We start from the raw sequence: 20306 nt of genomic DNA, 5'->3' as shown, positions 1-20306 counted from the left end.
ATACATGAAATCTGTTATCTTTATATTAATAAAAAATTTTTTTTAAATGCCCTGCTTTTTGGATTTTCCACCTGCAAAAAGACTCAGAAAACATCAGAGTAGTTATATTTGCAAGGTGACTGTTGCAATAAGCAGCCCCCTTTGCAGATATTACAAGCTTAAATCAAGCCAAAGACCTCTGGATGCTTTCAAAATCCAACACAATTCTGAGGTACCAGGTGTTAGGATTTTTAACATACCCATTTTAGTATTTTTATTTTTCTAAAATTTTAATTAATTATTTTATTTGAAAGGCAAATAGAAGAGAGAACTTTCATCTAATGTGTAACTCTCCAAATGCCCACAGAGCTGAGTGTGCGGGCCTGCCGCACCAGTCATACGGAACCTGAAGGAGGGAGTGGGACTGAAAAGAGGGACAAGGGCACAGAGAATGGAGCCAAGACAACAAGGCTAATCAAGGCTCGTTTATTCTAAAGTCTCAGCGGTATTTATACTTATCCAGCTGCAGAACAAAGAAGCACAAAGGATAATAACATACATAAGCAACTTATCGGGGCCTCTGGTAGCACAGATAATTTTAACAGGATGTTCTTGATTATCATCCTCCTTCAGGATGGGAGTATGTGACTTTCTTATCCTAGGAATTCCACAAGCCAAGATTGGCCCTGATTTGTCCAAAGGCTGCCTACATCTCCCCCTTTTTTATTTTATTGAGAATGGCCTCTGTCTTAGGTTGCCCTCAGCCATCTCTGCCCTTACCCGTCATTGGTAACTCTGGCAGCTTGGCCTAGAGCCCTGTCTTAGGTTGGTACAGGATGCTGAGTGTCTTACCCGTCTCTGAGGACCATTCCCACATGTCTGTCAAATGATGACCAGATTAAAAAAATCATGGGGGCAGGCACCATGGCAAAGTGGGATAAGTCTCAGTCTGTTGCACCAGCATCCCATAGTGGTGCCGGTTTTAAGCCTGGATGTTCCCTGATGATGGCCTAGGAAAACAGTGGAAGATGGCCCAAGACCTTGGGAGACCCAAGAAGAAGCTCCTGGCCCCTGGCTTCGGAACAGCACAGTTCTTTTTTTGTTTTGTTTTGGCAGGCAGAGTTAGACAGTGAGAGAGAGAGACCGAGAGAAAGGTCTTCCTTCCGTTGGTTCACTCCCCAAATGGCTGCTATGGCTGGCACACTTCGCCGATCCGAAGCCAGGAGTCAGGTGCTTCCTCCTGGTCTTCCACATGGGTGCAGGGCTCAATCACTTGAGCTATCCTCCACTGCCTTCCTTGGCCAAAGCAGAGAGCTGGACTGGAAGAGGAGCCACCAGGACAGAACTGGCGCCCCAATCGGGACTAGAAACCGGAGTGTGGTCGCCACAGGCAGAGGATTAGCCTAGTGAGCCGCAGCACCAGCCACAACAGCCCAGTTCTAGCCATTGCAGATATTTAGGGAGTAACCAGATGGAAGACCTCTCATTCTAAGATAGAAGACCTCTCATTCTGTCTCTCCCTCTCTCTTACTCTGCCTCTGAAATAAATAACTCTTGAAAAAAAGTAATTGTGGTATATATACATCATGGAATACTATTTACCAGGAAAAAATGGAATACTGTCTTTTGCAACAAAATGGATGCAACTGGAAACCACTATACTTAGTGAAATAACCTAGTCTCAAAAAGAAAAATACTATATGCTGTCCCTGATCTGTGTTAACTAACAGAGTACTTAACACGTAATAATGTGTAGGAGTGAAATGGGCATTTTGAGATATGATGCTTTTTTACAAGCCTTGTCTCACTTTGAGGAACAATTTATTTTCTTCAGACTATTTGTTGAACTTTTTACTTAGTGTATAGTTAATACTATGAGTATAAAGTTAACTGAAAAGAGATATCTGTAAGAATTAACAGTGGAAATGGGAGAGGGAAGAGGAAGAAGTATGGAAGCACAGGATACAGGAAATGTTGGGTGCGAAGAATCAATGTTCCTGAATATGTATATGGCAAGTACATGAAATCTGTTTAACTTACATAAGATTTTTAAAAAACAGATAATCTGCTAACAAGACTGACAAAGAAAAAAAGAGAGAAAAACCCTCAAAACTTCAAATAAATAAGATTAGATGAAAAAACAGACATTATAACCAACACTACTGAAATACAAGGCTTCAAAACATTGCTATTCAATACTATATGCTAATAAACTGGAACACCTCGGAGAAATGGAGAAGTTTGTAAATACAAATAACTTACTAAATTAAATCCAGATGATAAAGACAATCTAGCAGACTCATAAAAATTAATGGGATTGTAGCAGTAATCAAAATTCTTCCATCAATGAAAAGCCCAGGACTTGGTGGTTTTACTATCAAATTCCACAAAACATTTAAAGACAAACTCCAACACTTTTCAAAGTATTTGAAAACACTGAACAGGATGGAACGCTGCCAAACTCTTTTTAGGAGGCCAACATCACTTGGACACCAAAAACAAAGACACAAAAGGGAAAGAAGACTACAGGCCTATATCCTTGTAGAACACAGATGCAAAGATTCTCGACAAAGTGCTAGACAAACAATTCAAAACATCAAAAAAAACTCATACATAACTATCAACTGGAATTTATCCCAGAAAAGCCATTGTGGTTCCATATTTGCAAAACAACAAGCATCATAAATTAATCAACATAATGGAAGAATAAAAACCATACTCTCATTAGATACAGAGAAAGCATTGGGTATGATTTATTACCCTTTGATGGTACAAAAAAAATGCCTCCAGGGCCGGCGCCGCGGCTCACTAGGCTAATCCTCCGCCTAGCGGCGCCGGCACACCGGGTTCTAGTCCCGGTCGGGGCGCCGGATTCTGTCCCGGTTGCCCCTCTTCCAGGCCAGCCCTCTGCTGTGGCCAGGGAGTGCAGTGGAGGATGGCCCAGGTGCTTGGGCCCTGAACCCCATGGGAGACCAGGAAAAGCACCTGGCTCCTGGCTCCTGCCATCGGATCAGCGCGGTGCGCCGGCTGCAGCGCGCCGGCCGCGGCGGCCATTGGAGGGTGAACCAACGGCAAAAGAAAGACCTTTCTCTCTGTCTCTCTCTCTCTCACTGTCCACTCTGCCTGTCAAAAAAAATAAAAAAAAAATAAAATAAAATGCCTCCACAAATTAGATATAGAAGGAATATGCCTGGGGGCCAGTGCCGTGGTTCACCTGATTAATCCGCCACCTCCGGCACCAACATCCCATATGGGTGCCAGGTTCTAGTCCCGGTTGCTCCTTTTCCAGACCAGCTCTCTGCTGTTGCCCAGGAGGGCAGTGGGGGATGGCCCAAGTGCTTGGGCCCCTGCACCCACGTGGGACACCAGGGGGAGGCACCTGGCTCTTGGCTTTAGCTTTGCACAGTGCAGGCCGTGTTGGCCATTTGGGGAATGAACCGATGGAAGGAAGACCTTTCTCTCTCTCTCTCTCTCTCACTGTCTGTAACTCTACCTGTCAAATGAATAGAGAAAAGAAGGATTACTCCTGAAAATCATAAAGGTTATATTTGACAAACCAACAGCCAATATCATACTGAATGAGGAAATGATGAAAGCATTCTGTCAAAATCTGTAAAAACACAAAGATGTCCACTTTCACCACTCTAACTGAATACAGTACCGTAAATTTTCAGAAGAGCAATTAGAGAGAAGAACAAAATAAAAGGCATTAACATTAGAAAAGAACAAGTCAAATAATTAATGTTTCAGATGACATGTTGTTCCTGGAAGAACACAAACATTCCACCAAAATGCTACTTGAACTGATGAACCAATTCAGTAAAGTTTACATACAAATAAATAGACAAAAATAGCTGCCTTTTTACATATTAATGATGGATTCACAGAGAAATTAAAAAATCACATTTACAATAACCAAAAAATTAGCATTAATAGGAATAAATTTAATCATTGGTTCACCCCCAATCGCCACCGTGGCCGGCGCATGCGGCCGGCGCACGGCGTTGATCCGATGGCAGGAGCCAGGTACTTATCCTGGTCTCCCATGGAGTGCAGGGCCCAAGAACTTGGGCCATCCTCCACTGCACTCCCTGGCCACAGCAGAGAGCTGGCCTGGAAGAGGGGCAACCCGGACAGAATCCGGTGCCCTGACCGGGACTAGAACCCAGTGTGCTGGCGCTGAAAGGCGGAGGATTAACCTAGTGAGGCGCGGCACTGGCCAAACAAGATACTTCTTTTTTTTTTTTTTTTTGACAGGCAGAGTGGACAGTGAGAGGGAGAGACAGAGAGAAAGGTCTTCCTTTGCCATTGGTTCACTCTCCAATGGCCGCCACGGCCGGTGCGCTGCGGCCGGCGCACCGCGCTGATCCGATGGCAGGAGCCAGGAGCCAGGTGCTTTTCCTGGTCTCCCATGGGGTGCAGGGCCCAAGCACCTGGGCCATCCTCCACTGCACTCCCTGGCCACAGCAGAGGGCTGGCCTGGAAGAGGGGCAACCGGGACAGAATCCGGCGCCCCGACCGGGACTAGAACCCGGTGTGCCGGCGCCGCTAGGCGGAGGATTAGCCTAGTGAGCCGCGGCGCCGGCCCCAAACAAGATACTTTTATAATCATGTTTTTAGACTCTGTAGGGAAACCAGTAATCTTTCATATGTAATAAGATACTTACTGTACTTCCTTAGTTAGTATAATCATTTTTCTTTTCCTTTATTTATGGTTCCTATGGTTTATCTGGGAACTTTCCTCGTGTATTTTTTCTGAATTAATTCTCTTGGTCTGGATACCTTTGAATAGCTCTTTGTTTGAGGCTCTCTAGCCACATTTTTCTACTTATCTGCCTTTCAGAGAATTGTTACAATAATTGTGCAGAGGAAAAAAAGCTGTAACAGTATTCACCCAGCCATGGGACAAACAGAGCTCAATTATATTGTTTTGGCTCCAGCGTATTTTTCCCACTAGTGTTGTAGACAATGAAACTGAATGGGCGGTTACATGGATGTATGAAATACATTTGCTTGAAACAGACTGAAGCCTAGTATTTCTGCTGTAAATTGAATCTGGTCTTAATGCCTGTCTACTTCAGGTATTTCTATTTAAGAAACATGATCTACTGATAAACTTGAAGAAACAAAAATATATGGAAGTAAAACAAAATAAGAGGAATGTAAATTGGAAAATTCCCTTGACAGAAGTCATATAGTCTGATAACTATGTATCTCCCTCTAAAATACATTAAATGCATGAAGTGGAGGTTTTGAACATACAATTAATTTCTGTAAAACTCCTATATTCTTTACCAAAGTTATATTGCCTTTAGCAATGATAAAGTAACATCACAAGGGATTTTGTTATGGATGCGTTTCCTACCATGTTGATGAAAATTACGTACAGCACTAAAGCCAATTTTTATGAAAGAGCAAAGTAGAATGATCTTGTATATACATTTCTTTGATGCATTCATCAAGCCACTTTCCTCTAAAAAAGTGCTGATGAGCATTAACTGATCAAGGGAAAGAATCTATTTAATTCATAAACAAAAATGATAGGTCAGAGACCGAAATTTAAGAACTGAGACTATGAAGCTTTTGGAAGCAACTGCAGAAGAAATGCTCCAAGGCACTGGAGAGGGGATGACTTCTTAGACAAGACCCTCAAGGCACAGGCAACAAAATCAACACTAAACAAATGGCATTATATGCAAGTCAAAAGCTTCTGCACAGCAAAGGAAACCACAACAGAATGAAGAGACATCCAACAGAATGAGGAAAAGTATTTGTGATAAAGAATTAATAATCAGAGTACACCAGCAACTTAAAAAAGAGAACAAAAATAACAAAAAGACAAACAGCCAGTTAAGAAACGGCCAAAGGAACTCAACAAACAGTTCTCTAAGGAAATACAAATGTCCAACAAATCTTGGAAAAAATGCTCTACATCACTAGCCAACAGGGAAATACATAGCAAAACTGCAATGAGAAATCACCACCTTTTCTTAATTGTTAAAATCAAGATATAGAATAACAAATTAGAGGATGTGAAAAAAGGGGAACTCTGGTACACCATCTGTGGGAATGTAATTCGTTCAAAGACTGTGGAAAATAGTATGGAGATTTCTTAAGAAACCAGAAGGAAATTTGTCATATGATCCTGCAATCCCACTGGGTTTATACATATAAGGTATTAGCATCATGTATCAAAGTGATACCTCCACCACCGTGTTTACTGCAGCACTGTTCACAACAGACACAGCAAGATAATGGATAAGGAAAATATGTATATATCTATAATGGAATTTTTATTCAGGTATAAAAAATAGCAACACTTGGCCGGTGCCAAGGTTCACTTGGCTAATCCTCCACCTGTGGCGCCGGCACCCCATGTTCTAGTCCTGGCTGGGGTGCTGGGTACTAGGCCTGGTTGCTCCTCTTCCAGTCCAGCTCTCTGCTGTGGCCCGGGAGTGCAGTGGAGGATGGCCCAAGTGCTTGGGTCCCTGCACTTGCATGGAAGACAGGGAGGAAGCATGCCAGTTCCTGGCTTCGGATCAGCCCAGCCCTGGCTGAGGTGGCCATTAGGGGAGTGAACCAATGGAAGAAGACCTTTCTCACTGTCACTCTCTCTCACTGTCTGTAACTCTCTCTCTGTCCCTCTCTCTCACTGTCTGACTCTGCCTGTCAAAAAATTAAAAAAAAAACAACAACACTGGATGCAACTTAGGACATCAGTTAGTGAAATCAGCCAGAGAAATACACTTATCACATGTATTCCCTTATATGTGGAAGCTAACATTTTTAAAATCAAAACACAAAAACATAAAGGATGTTTGTGTCTATCACTATTGCTTAAAATGTAAATCCACAAAACTTTGTTTTATAACCTTGTCAAACCTATGGTTAAGAAAATTATACTACTCTTGTGGAATTGTGGTCTTCCTACCTTTCCTTGTTGAATACTATGTTTAGTGGTGAATTAAGACTGCGAATAATAAAGTGGATTAAAACTATACCTCGTAAAAATAATGAAAAGAAGAGAGACATGGGAGGGAGGGGAAGAGGGAGAGAAGAATGCGGCTGGCTTCCTGGAACAGTACTGATGAAATACATGAAAAATTATTTCAAAAATAATGCAAAAATAAAGAAGAATATTACACTAGTATAGTTTTAATGATCTGTGATTACTTTAAAATTTATGGTATATGGGTAAAATGGTCATTTTCCATTCAGCTGTTTATACCTGTTGCTTATTTCCCACTAAACTAGGGAACTAGAGTTTCTGGTTTTTCTTTTTACCTTTTTTTTAAAAAAAATGATTTACTTTATTTACTTTACTTACTTGAAAGGCACAGTTAAATACAGAGAGAGGGAGAGATAGAGAGAAAGAGATCTTCCATCTGCTCACTTCACTCCACAAATGGCCACAACAGCCAGGGTTCAGTCAGGATGAAGCCAGGAGCCAAGAGCTTCTTCCATGTCACCCACAAGGTGCAGAGGCCCAAGCACATGGGCCATCCTCTGCTACTATCCCAGATACCTTAGCAGAGAGATGGATCAGAGGTAGAACAGCCAGGATTTGAACCAGAGCTTGTATGTGATACCAGAGTGCCAGCCCCATGTTTTACTCCCTAAATTCTTACTTGATGAAGCATTTACCAAAGTCATGTCATCAATGATGTTTTTCATAAGGTTTATGTATTCATTTGACAGGAAGAATGACAGAGACACAAAGAGAGATCTTCTACCTGCTGACTTACTCCTCAAATGCCCCCAACAGCCAGGACTGGGCCAGGCAGAAGCCAGAAGCCAGGAACTACATCTCTGTCTCCAAGAAGGTGGCAGGAACCATCCACTTGGGCCATTGTTTGTTGCCTCCCAGGGGAATTACCAGGAAACTGAATTGGACATGCGGGAGCTAGGACTCACAACAGGCAGGTTGATGTAGGATGCTGAAAACCCAAATGTCAGATTAACCTGCTGTGCCTCAATACCACCCATTTCTAAACTTTTATGATTATTTACTCCATCTTAGTCCATTTGGGATGCTGTAAGAAAACACATTACACTGGGAAGTTTATAAACAACAGGGATTTATTACTCACTGTTTTGGAGGCTGGTAAGTCTAAGATTAAAGTGTTAGGGGGACTCAGTGTCTGGGGAAGCTTTGCTCACTAATGTCTGTGTGCCCTCATGTGGCAGAATCGCAAAAGGGTAAACAAGCTGCTCCATCACGCCATTCTTAAAAGGGTGCTGTGGTGTAGTGGGTAAAGCCACCTTCAGGCCTGGCATCCCATATTGTCACGGGTTTCAGTACCAGCTGCTCCACTTCTGATCCAACTCTCTGCTACAGCCTGGGAAAGCAGTGGAAGATGCCCCTAGTCCTAGGGCCCCTGCATGCATGTGGGACACCTGGAATAAACTCCTGGCTCCTGGCTTCACATAGGCTCAGCTCTGGCCATTGTGGCCATTTGGCGAGTGAACCAGCTGATGGAAGACCTTTCTCTCTGTTTCTCTCTCTGTTTGTAACTCTGCCTCTCAAATAAGTAAATAAAACCTTTTTTAAAACATAAGGGCAGTGATAGCATTCTCAGATCTGCCCTCATGATCCAGTCAGCTCTGAGCACCCTTGCTCCTAAATAACAAGACACTGAGTATTACAGTTCAGCACATGCATATTGAGGGACACAATCATTTAGCAACAGCACCCGAAATCATCTGATTATGAACTCTCAATGAGTATTTAATTATAAAAACATGTTATAAAACATGTAAAACATGCCATAAAATACTACAGATGAAATGATTCTGTAAACATAATTTATATTACTATTATATTTTACCTGGAAACCCAAAAATAATCTGAAACTATATAGATACTAATGGGAGAATCCTAAGATTGGCCATATGCATGGTGCAATAAGACTACTGTTTTAGTCCTGTTCACTAGTCATGTGAATGATTTTGGTGAAAATTTACCACTGTTTCCATTGATGATATTTTTTCAGTTCACAATATATTGTTGAGAATCAGTTCAGGGGCCAGCGCTATGGCATAGGGGATGAGGACGCCACCTGCAGTGCTGACATCCCATAAGGGGTACTGGTTCGAGTCCCAGCTGCACAGGGATAAATAAGAACACAACCTTTAACCGGAAAGGATATGAGAAATAATATATGTCAGAGCATGAATAAATGAAAGAAAAAAGATCAACAAATCAAAAATTGGTTTTTTGAGAAGATAAACAAAACAGATAATTCTCAGAGGGGATTCCATATGGAGGAATAGGGAAAAGGAGGACTGCTATAGGCTAGGATAAAATAGGAAAAACAGACAGAGATTCCCAGGGGAGAGTGGAGATTCTGGAAGAGGAGGAGAGATGCTGTGGATCTGTGTGGAAGCTGCAACAAGCACTGATACAACACAAGACCCAGCAGGTGAGAGCTGGAGAAAGTGCCGGCTCTGAAGAACAAGGTGAGATCACACTGCAGTGGCCCATGCCAATGCTGAAATAGCTGCAGAGACAGCCTAGCAGACTGTCTTGGATGTGTCATGGACCCTGTGAGTAACAGGGTATCCTCTACCCCAGCAGAAAAGAGAGCAATTCTCCCCATCCCCTCACAACAGCCCCCGACAACCAGCTCAGAGAGGGCAGGCACCATTTTGGATACGCTAGTAGCTGCAGCAGCTCTTGTGCAGGCTCCCAGCAACAGTCAGGGAAAAGGCGCCATCTTCTCTCAAGTAGCAACAGCCCAGGGGCACACACCCAGCAACAGGCAGGGAGAAGGAGCCATTCTGACATCATCACTAGCTGCAGGGACTCTTCTAAGTGTCCATAAACTGGCGGGAAGAAGGCATGATTGTGAAACAAGCAGTGCTGTGGCCAGTAGCTCTTGTGGACATGTATGACCAGGGATTTCACCACAGGGAAAAATCTGTGTTCCCCACCGACTTTCAGTCTGGGTGGAAAGACTGACAGGGCGCTGCAAATGCACCTATGATTATCATGAGCCCTTAGCCTCTCAACATAATGCAGGCTCTGGAGCTCAAACTGCCTAAGTGGAGCACCCATAGGCAACTGGCTCTCCAAAGTTCTCAGCTTCTCCATGGACAGAACAGGTTAGTGGGTTGGTGTGGATCTTCTGCACCCTGTGTCTGTGGGAGCCCTGGTACTGAGACTGTGGGAACACATGAATGAAGGATAGGCTGCCTGGTATAGCTGCGTTTCTGGGAGATTACTGTGTGTAGCTCCACAAGCTCAGCACCCTGGCTGCCTGGGGTGGGTCACTGCAGCAGGATCTGTGCTCACACTGAAGACTGCACAGATCCTTTGTGCCATTCATGCAGAACCACAGAACCACAGATCAGAATAGTACCCACTGAGGGCTAACACCTGGGTTATTCTCACCTTGGAAAAGAGGAGTGAGGGTGTGATTATGCCAACAGCAGTGACCATATCCTCTTTTCTATTAGTAAGAAGAGATCTAACTTGCTCCATTTGGGTGTCACCCTGGACACTGGCCCCACCCTGGAGCAGTGACCAGAGCTCCCTAATCACAAGTAGCACACACTTCTGGGTATTCATTGAAACAGAAGACACTCCACTAATCCACAGAGACACAGTCCAATGATAAAAGCCATCAGGGAAAAAAATAAGTATCTCCACAAATATATTTATCTCCAAAAATATAAAGGTCTTCCTTTTTCTGAGGTTCATCCCCCAATAGCCACTGCGGCTGGCACACTGTGGCTGGCACAGTGTGCTGATACGAAGCCAGGAGCCAGGTGCTTCCCCTGGTCTCTCATGCGGGTGCAGGGCCCAGGGACTTGGGCCATCCTCCACTGCACTCCTGGGTCACAGCAGAGAGCTGGACTGGAAGAGGGGCAACCGGGACTAGAACCCAGGCTGCCGGTGCCACAGGCAGAGGATTAGCCTATTGAGCCATGGCACCGGCCATACAGCACTCTTAATATACATGACCAGAAAAGACCTTCCCCACAACATATTGTAGTCAAATGCTCCACAGTAAAACATAAAGATTCGAAAATGTGCAAAAGAGAAATGTCAGATTACTCTCAGAGTATCTCCAATTACACTCACAGCTGACTTCTCATCAGGAATTACTACAAAGAGCTATAGCCCAACAAATCAGGAAATCTAGAAGAAAAAGATTCCTGGACACTTAAAACCCACCAAAATTGACCCAGGAACACCCAGAAAAACCAAACATACCAATAAACAAAACAGAAATTGTATCAGTAATAAAGACACTCCCAACAAAGAAAAACCTAGGATTGGACAGCTTCACTGCTGAATTCTATTAGACATTCAAAGAACTACTAACTCCAATTCTTGTCAAGCTATTCAAAACAACTGAAAGAGAGGGAAGCTTTCCAAACTCCTTCTGTGAAGACAGTATCACCTTAATTCCTAAATCAGAAAAAGATACAACAGAGAAAGTACACACAAATGTCCCTGATAAACACACACACAAATCATCCTCAAAATACTAGCCAATTGAATTCAACAATATATAAGAAATGATCATTCATCCTGGCTGGCGCCGTGGCTCACTAGGCTAATCCTCCACCATGCAGCGCTAGCACACCGGGTTCTAGCCCTATTTGCAGATGCCATGATTATGTATATAGAGGATCCAAAAGACTCCACTCAGAGACTAACAGAACTCATAGGCGGTTCCAGTATGGTGGAGTAGGGTGGGAGCTTACTGCTCTAGCCCAGGAGATGACAGTTTAGAAAATGTAGAGAGGGGCTGGCACTGCAGCTCCATAGGCTAATCCTCCACCTAGTGGTGCTGGCACACCGGGCTCTAGTCCTGGTCAGGGCTCCAGATTCTGTCCCGGTTGCCCCTCTTCCAGGCCAGCTCTCTGCTGTGGCCAGGGAGTGCAGTGGAGGATGGCCCAAGTGCTTGGGCCCTGCACCGGTGCAGGGGAGACCAGGAGAAGCACCTGATTCCTGGCTTCGGATCAGCGCGGTGCGCTGGCCACAGTGCGCTGGCTGCGGCGGCCATTAGAGGGTGAACCAATGGCAAAAGGAAGACCTTTCTCTCTGTCTCTCTCTCTCACTATCCACTCTGCCTGTCAATAAATAAATAAGTGGAGAGGGTAATCTCAGGGAACAGTCAAGTGAGAAAACAGCAGAGGGAACTCTACCAAAATTAGAGAAGACAGGGTGGACTTATGTGACAGGCATGGACACCAGGGTGTGACTTTGGATATACATCACAGGTGCGCCAACCTGTGTCTCTACCCAGCAATCAGCCAAGTGGAGACTCTTGATTCTGCTGGGGAGAACTAACAGCGGGCTGGGAGCTTGTGACTGTGTGAGGCTTCTGTACTTGGATAGGGAAAAAAAACTGAGGGTGTGTGGGAGGACTCACAGTGTGGCTAGGACTTTGAGCAATTACAGAGGGAAACTCCATATGCTCAGGGTTCCCTGGTTACCTGTTAGAGATACTGTTAGGGAAACTGATCTTACACTGAGGAATGCACAGATCCCTTGTGTGACCCTTGGGACAGAGCGAATAAATGTAACAAACTTGGGCTAGCAATCAGGCACTGGTCTCCAGTGAGTAGAGGAGCTCAGCTGCATGGAATAAATTCCCTTCTGATGAGAGAGAGAGAGAGAGAGAGAGAGAGAGAGAGAGAGAGATATTTGCCGCAACAAAGCTGGGTGTGTCACCTTGGGAATGCCCTTATCCCTGGAGAAGTGAGCAGAGCTCTCTGGCCACACCCACTGCAAGCCTCTAGATATTCACTGAAAAGTAGACTTTCCACTTATCAACACAGTCATAGTCCAAAGATAAAAGAGAAAGAGAAAACCAAAAAAATATCTCCACAAATGCCAAACAACATATACACCAATTCAAGAAACAAGAATAGGAAGACAACATGATGTCACCAAAAGAACAGGGCACTTCAGGGCCAGAACTGTGACATAGTGGGTAAAAGCTGCATTTGCAGTGCCGATGTCCCATATGGGCACTGGTTCGAGTCCTGGCTGTGCTGCTTCCAATCCAGCTCTCTGCTCTGGCCTGGAAAAGCAGTGCAATATGGTCAAAGTCCTTGGTCCCCTGCAACCACATGGGAGACCCCCAGAAGAAGCTCCTGGCTCCTGGCTGCAGATCGGCGTAGCTCCAGCCATTGCAGACAACATGGTAGTGATCAGCGGATAGAAGACCTCTCTCTCTCTGCCTCTCCTCTCTCTCTCTGTAATGCTTTCAAATAAATAATAATCAAACCTTAAAACAAAGAACATGACACTTCAATATTAGATTGTGAAGATGATGAGATAGAAGAAAGATGAAGAAATGGAATTCAAAAAATTGATAAGATTACAAAGAAGTAGGCCAGCACCGTGGCTCACTTGGCTAATCCTCTGCCTGCAGCACTGGCACCCCGGGTTCTAGTCCCAGTTGGGGCGCCGGGTAGTAGTCCCAGTTGCTCCTCTTCCAGTCCTGGTTGCTCCTCTTCCAGTCCAGCTCTCTGCTGTGGCCGGGGAGGGCAGTGGAGGCTGGCCCAAGTGATTGGGAGACCGGGAGAAAAAACCCAGCTCCTGGTTTCGGTTTGGCGAAGTGCCTGCCACAGATGACAATAGGGGAGTGAACCAATGGAAGGAAGACCTTTCTTTCTGTCTCTCTCTCACTGTCTATAACTCTACCTGTCAAAAAAAAATAAGATGCCATAGAAGTTATCAAAGAAATGCACAAACTACTGAAATCCATACAGGACATGAAAAAAAATTTCTCCCATGAAATGGAGATCATAAAGAGAAATCTCAATGAAATGAAAAATTCAATAGAACAAATAAAAATGCAGTGGAGACCCTTAACAACAGAATTGATGAAGCAGAAGAAAGATGTCGGCATAGAAGGCCAAGCACCAGAAACTATACAGTTCAAAAGAGGGAATTAGAAAACAAAAATGCCTGTTGGGAATCTACAGGATACTATAAAAAGACCCAATATACGGGTCCTAGGAGTTCCTGAAGGTATGGAAAAAGAGAAAGGACAAGAAGGCCTTTTTAGTGAAAAAAATCACAGAAATTGTCCCTAGTTTGGAAAACCAACGGGACATCCAACTACAGGAAGCACACAGAACTCCTAATAGATGTGACCAGGAAAGATCCTTGCCATGACACACTGTAATCAAACTCAGCACAGGAAAACATAAAGAGAAGATTCTAAAATGGGCCAGATTACTTTCAGAGGATCTCAAATTATAGACTCACAGTGGACTTCTCATCAGAAAGCTTGTAGGCTAGGAGAGAATGGTAAGATACAGTCCAAGTCTCAAGAGAAAAAACTGTCATACCAGAATATTATGCCTTACAAAGCTCTCATTTATCAATGAAGGTGAAATAAAGACCTTCTATGACAAACAGAAATTGTAAGAGTTTATCACCACCCATGCTGCCCTACAAAGGATGCTTAAGGGTGTGTTGCACACACACACACAGAAACATGGCCATCACTATGAAGAAAGTAAAGGAAGCAAAGCTTCCAGTAAAAGTTCAAAGGAAACACAAAGTAAAAAAAAAAAAATAGGAATATTTTTGGAAAAATGGCAGGGCAAAGTCATCACTTATCAATACTCACCTTGCATGTAAATGGGCTAAACTCCCCAGTGAAAAGACACAGACTGGCTGAATGGATTAAAAAACAAAACCCAGGGCCGAAGCCATGGCTCACTTGATTAATCCTCTGCCTGCGGCACTGGCATCCCATATGGGTGCCGGCTTTTAATCCCGGTTGCTCTTCTTCCAGTCCAGCTCTCTACTGTGGCCTGGGAAGGCAGTGGAGGATGGCCAAAGTGCTTGGGCACCTGCGCTCGCGTGGGAGACCAGGAAGAAGAAATTGGCTCCTGGCTTCGGATCAGCGTAGCTCTGGCCATAGCGTCAATTAGGGGGTGAACCAACGGAAGAAAGACCTTTCTCTCTGTCTCTCTCTCTAACTATATCTGTCAAATAAAAAAAACCACATCTATTTGCTGCCTACAAGAAACACATCTCAGCAACAAAGAAAATGTAGACTGAAAGTGAAAGGATGGAAAAAGATATTCCATGCCAACAAAATAGTCCATGCCAACAAAAAAAAAAAAAAAAAAAAAAAAAAAAAAAAAAAAAAAGCTGGTGTAGCCATCATAATATCAGAAAAAAACAGAGTTTAACACAATAACTATTAAAATAAACAAAGAAGGGCACTACATAATGATTAAGGGATCAATTCAACAGAAAGATATAACTATTATAAACATGTATGCACCTAATTACAGGGTATATGGCTATTTAAATGTTATGTTAAGAGATTTAAAAGGAGACTTAGCCTCCAATACAATAGTAATGAGGGACTTCAACACCCCACTTTCAGTAATGGACAGATCAACCAGACAGATAATCAACAAGGAAACCTTAGATTTAATCGACACTACAGACCAAGTGGATCTAACATATATCTAGAGAACTTTTCATCCTACTCTTCTCAACAGTACATTGAACTTCATCTAGGATTGAACACATACTTGGCCATAAAACAAGTCTCAGTAAATTAAAAAAATTGAAATCATATCATGCATCTTTTCAGGCCACAATGAATGAAGCTGGAAATCAGCAACTCAGGAATCTCTAGAGCATATGCAAACAAAAGGAGAATGAACAATATGCTCCTGAATGAAAGATTGGTCATAGTAGAAATCAAATCAAATAAAAACTTTTCTGGAAACAAGTGAAGACAAAAACACAATATGTCAAATCTTATGGGATACAGCAAAATTAGTATTAAGAAGAAAGTTTATAGCAATAACGGTCTACATCAGGAAATTGGAAAAACACCAAATAAATGAGCTATCGATGGATCTCAAGGATCTAGAAAAACAATGGCAAACCAAACCCAAAACTAGCAGGGAAAAAGAAATAATTGAAATCAGAGAAGCAATCAACAAAACTGAACCCAAATGAAAAACAATACAAAAGATCAGCAGAACGAAGAATTGTTTTTTTGAAAAAATAAACAAAATTGTCACACCACTGGTCCAACTAAAAGGAGGAGAGAGAAGACCCAAATCAATACAATTAGACAAGAAAAAGTAAATACAACAATAGATATCACAGAAATAAAATAGAATCATCAGAAATTACTACACAGAGCTGTATGCCAACAAATTAGGAAACACAGAAGAAATGGATAGGTTCCTGGACATATATACCACCTACCTAAATTGAACCATGAAGACACAGAAAACATAAACAGACCCATAACAAAGATGGATATTGAATCAGTAATAAAGGCCCTCCTAACAAAGAACACAGGACCAGAGGGCTTCATTGCTGAATTCTACCAGACATTTAAGAGAACAAACTCAGGTTCTTCTAAAGTTACTCAAAACAACTGAAAGAGAGAGAATCCTCCCAAATTCTTTCTAGGAAGCCAGCATCACCTGAATTCCTAAATCTGAGAAGGATGCAACAGAGAAAGAGAATTACAGACCAACTTTCCTGATGAACATAGACGCAAAATCCTAAATAAAATTCTAGCCAACCAAATCCAACAACACATCACAAAGATCATGCATTCAGACCAAGTGGGATTTATCCATGGTATGCAGGGATGAGTCAACATTTGCAAATCAATCAATGTGATACACTCCTTTAACAAACTGCTGAACAAAATCATATGATTATCTCAATAGATGCAGAGAAAGCATTTGATAAAACACAACACTCTTCAATGATAAAATTCTAAGCAAACTGCGTAGAGAAGGAACATTCATTAACACAATCAAGGTAATTTATGACAAACCCACCGCCAGCACCGTATTAAATGGGGAAAAGTTGGAAGCTTTCCCTCTGTGATCCGGTACCAGATAGGGAGGCACACTCTCATCATTGCTATTAAACATAGTCCTGGAAGTTTTTGCCAGAGCCATGAGGCAAGAAAAAGAAATCAATGGAAGTGACACAGAGTTGGGGGGGGCATCTTCCATCGGCTGGGTCACTCCCCAAATGACCACAGAAGCTGGTAATGAACAAGGCCGGGGTCAGGGGTTGGAACCCCATGCAGGCCTCCCTGTCTGCTGAAGGGGCCTGATTGCTTGCACCACCTTCTGCTGCTTTCCCAGGTGCATAAGCAGCAAGTGGGATCGGATGTGGAGCAGCCAGGATGTAAACCAATGACCAGATGAAATGCTAGCTTTTTAGACTGAGATTTCATTCACTGCACCACAACGCTGGTCCATAAATGAAGTCTTCTTGACCTCAAACTAACTTTAGGATTTTCCACAGGGTCCTTGGAAGAATCTCAAAAAGAAACAGTTTTCTCACTTTATAAAAAATATTAAACTAATACAGTTAACTTGATATGCTAAAATGAATGGAAAGCACCTTAAAATAAAAGTGATGATTAACCTTATGCTATATTTGTATGGACATATGTAGAATTCTTAATGCTCCAGAAAATGTCAAATTCCAAGAACTCTGATATCTCCTGGTATAGTGTTATCAATCAGTTATCAGTAAAATTTAATATGTCATAAATCTTTAAAAAATTCTTTCAAAAAGGAAATGCAAAAATGGTTATTCACATATCTAAACATATTTACTAATATTTTCTGAGCTCTGTAGAGGGAAGAAAAGAAACAAGCAAGAGAAAGGGAAAAATAAAATGTGAATAATTTCATACTAATTAAAAAATAAATATTCAAATAAAGTTATCTTAGCAAAAAATTAGTATGAGAATAGTAGAGGAAGGAGGAAGAGGTGTGAGAATGTTGGTGGGATCCTGGGTACCATGGGAAGAATCACCAAGTTCCTAAAGTTGCAATTATGGAATGTATAAAGTTTATATTCCTTAAATAAAAGGTTTCTGGGGGAAAACAATCAGGTAATTTGCAGTTTAGAGATAAAATTATCTTTCTGGTAGGCAGGGAAAGAAGAAGAGTGAGAGTGAGAGAGAGAGAGATGGATCTTCCATCTGCTGTTTCACTCCCTTTATAGCCAGACTGGCCAGGCTGAAGACAGGACCCTGGAGCTCCATCTGAGTGACAGGGGTCCTGGTCCTTGATCCATTCTCTGCTCTTTCTTAGCTGCATTAGCAGGGAATTCAATGAGAGGCAGAGCATCTGGGACTGTCTGAAACAGCACTCTGATAGCAATGCCAGTGTTACCCAGTGGCACAACACCAGCCCCCATCAGTGCCAACTTCTGTTTGTGACCTTGCTTTATCATCAGACATAGCAGCCAGAAGCTTATTATTAGTCTTTTGTTCTGCACTTTACTAAAATATGTCCTTTATATTCTATATTATAAAACGATGGGGGCAATTGTGGTATTTGGCCTCACAGCTAACACACTGGTTAGGAAGCCCATGCCCATAATGGAGTGCCTTGGTTTCCTTCCTGGCTTCTGCTTTGACTGATTCCAGTTTCCAGGTAGTGCAAATCCTGGGAGGCAGGGGTGATGGTTCCGAGTAACTGGGCTCCTGAAACCTACGTGGGAGACTGGGATTGAGTTCTCAGCTCCATACTTGGCCCCAGTGCAGCCTTGGCTATTTCAGGCATCTCAGAATTCAATCAGTGGATGAGAAATTCTTTCTCTAATTCCCATCCTCTCAAATAAATAAAAAATTTCAAAAATTTCAAATTTTCAAAAAATGTTGACTTTATCCCCTAGCCCATACTTTGCTTTGCCTAAGTGTTGATGGCACGTATAAATATAAAGCTTTACTATTTCAAGTTACACTGGAAGAAGACACTACAGAAAAGGAAAGGAGGGGCTGGCACTGTGGATAGCAGGCTAAGCCTTCACCTGCAGCGCCAGCACCCCATATGTTCATCGGTTCAAGTCTCAACTGCCCCGCTTCCACTTCAGCTCCCTGCTGATGTCCTGCGCAAAGGAGTGGAGGATGGTCCAAGAGCTTGGACCTCTGCATACCCATGCAGAACCTTGGGTGCAGGAAGCAGGGACTCCTGCCTCCCAGGTTTGGCCTGATGCAGTTTGGGCCACTGCAGCCATTTCAGGTGTGAACCAGCTGACGAAGGACCTTTCTATCTGCCACTCCCTCTCTCTGTCTGTAACTCTGCCTCTCTAATAAACAGATCTTTAAAAAAACAGAAACAAACCTGCCATATGCTTCAGCAATCCCACTACTGGGTATACACCCAAAAGAAATGAACATTATTGTATCAAAGAGATAGCTCCACCACCATGCTGATCGCAATATGGTTCACAGCAATCACAAGGAATAAACAAGGATTTATTTACAAAGATTAAACAAAGATTTCTATCATCATAAGAATAAGAAAACATGGTACAGATCTACAATGAAATGTTATTCAGGACTTAAAAATAATGAAATTTTTTCAAGTGCATCAACATGGAGTAACTGGAGGACTTCACGTTAGAGAAATAAGCCAGAGGGCTGGTGCAACGCCGGCCATAGCACCATTTGGGGAATGAACCAACAGAAGGAACACCTTTCTCTCTGTCTCTGACTCTCATTGTCTATAACTCTACCTGTCAAAATTTTTAAAGAAAAAAGAAAAATGAAATAAGCCAGAAAAAGAAAAATACCACATGTAAGTTAAGTTTGTTGAAAAATCAAAACACAAAAGCAAAAAAAAAGTAAATGCCAATGTGTAGCACTACTGCTAAAAATATACTCCTAGAAAACACTGTTTCATAACCTGGACAAACCAATTGTTAAGAACAGAGTACTGGGGCCGGAATGGTGGCATAGTATGTTAAGCATCCACTGTGGTGCCGGCATCTGATATGGACACCAGTTCAAGTCCAGCTGCTCCACTTCCAATCCACTTCCCTGCTGATGGCCTGAGAAAGCAGTGGAAATGGCCCAGGGGCTTGGGCCCCTGCAACCTACTGGGAAAGATGGAAGAAGCTCTTGGTTCCTCGCTATGGAATGGCCCACCTGCAGACACTGTGGCCATTCGTGCATTGAACCCATATGGATGGAAGACCTCTAACTATGTCTACCTCTCTCTGTAAAAGTGCCTCTCAAGAAAATAATTTTTAAATAAAAAAATTATACTGCTCCGGTGGAACTTTATTCTTTCTACCTTTTACCCAATGAATAGTAAGGTTACCCTGAATATAACATGGATTAAAATCATATTTTGAAAAAATGATGAAAAGAAGAGGCCATGAAGGGAGGGGAAAGGGGAAGAGAGGAAGGTCTGGGTTTATTCTTGGAACTGTACCTAAAGAATGCATGAAATATGTTCTCTTTTCATTCATTTTAAAAATAATTGAAGGGGCAGGTGCTGTGTGGCAGTGTGTGAAAGCCCAGGCTTGAAAGGTGGGCACCCCACAT

Source organism: Oryctolagus cuniculus, chromosome 19 (genome assembly GCF_964237555.1).
Source record: "Oryctolagus cuniculus chromosome 19, mOryCun1.1, whole genome shotgun sequence".
Classification (NCBI taxonomy): Eukaryota; Metazoa; Chordata; class Mammalia; order Lagomorpha; family Leporidae; genus Oryctolagus; species Oryctolagus cuniculus.
Note: the sequence above shows the minus strand (reverse complement) of the source record.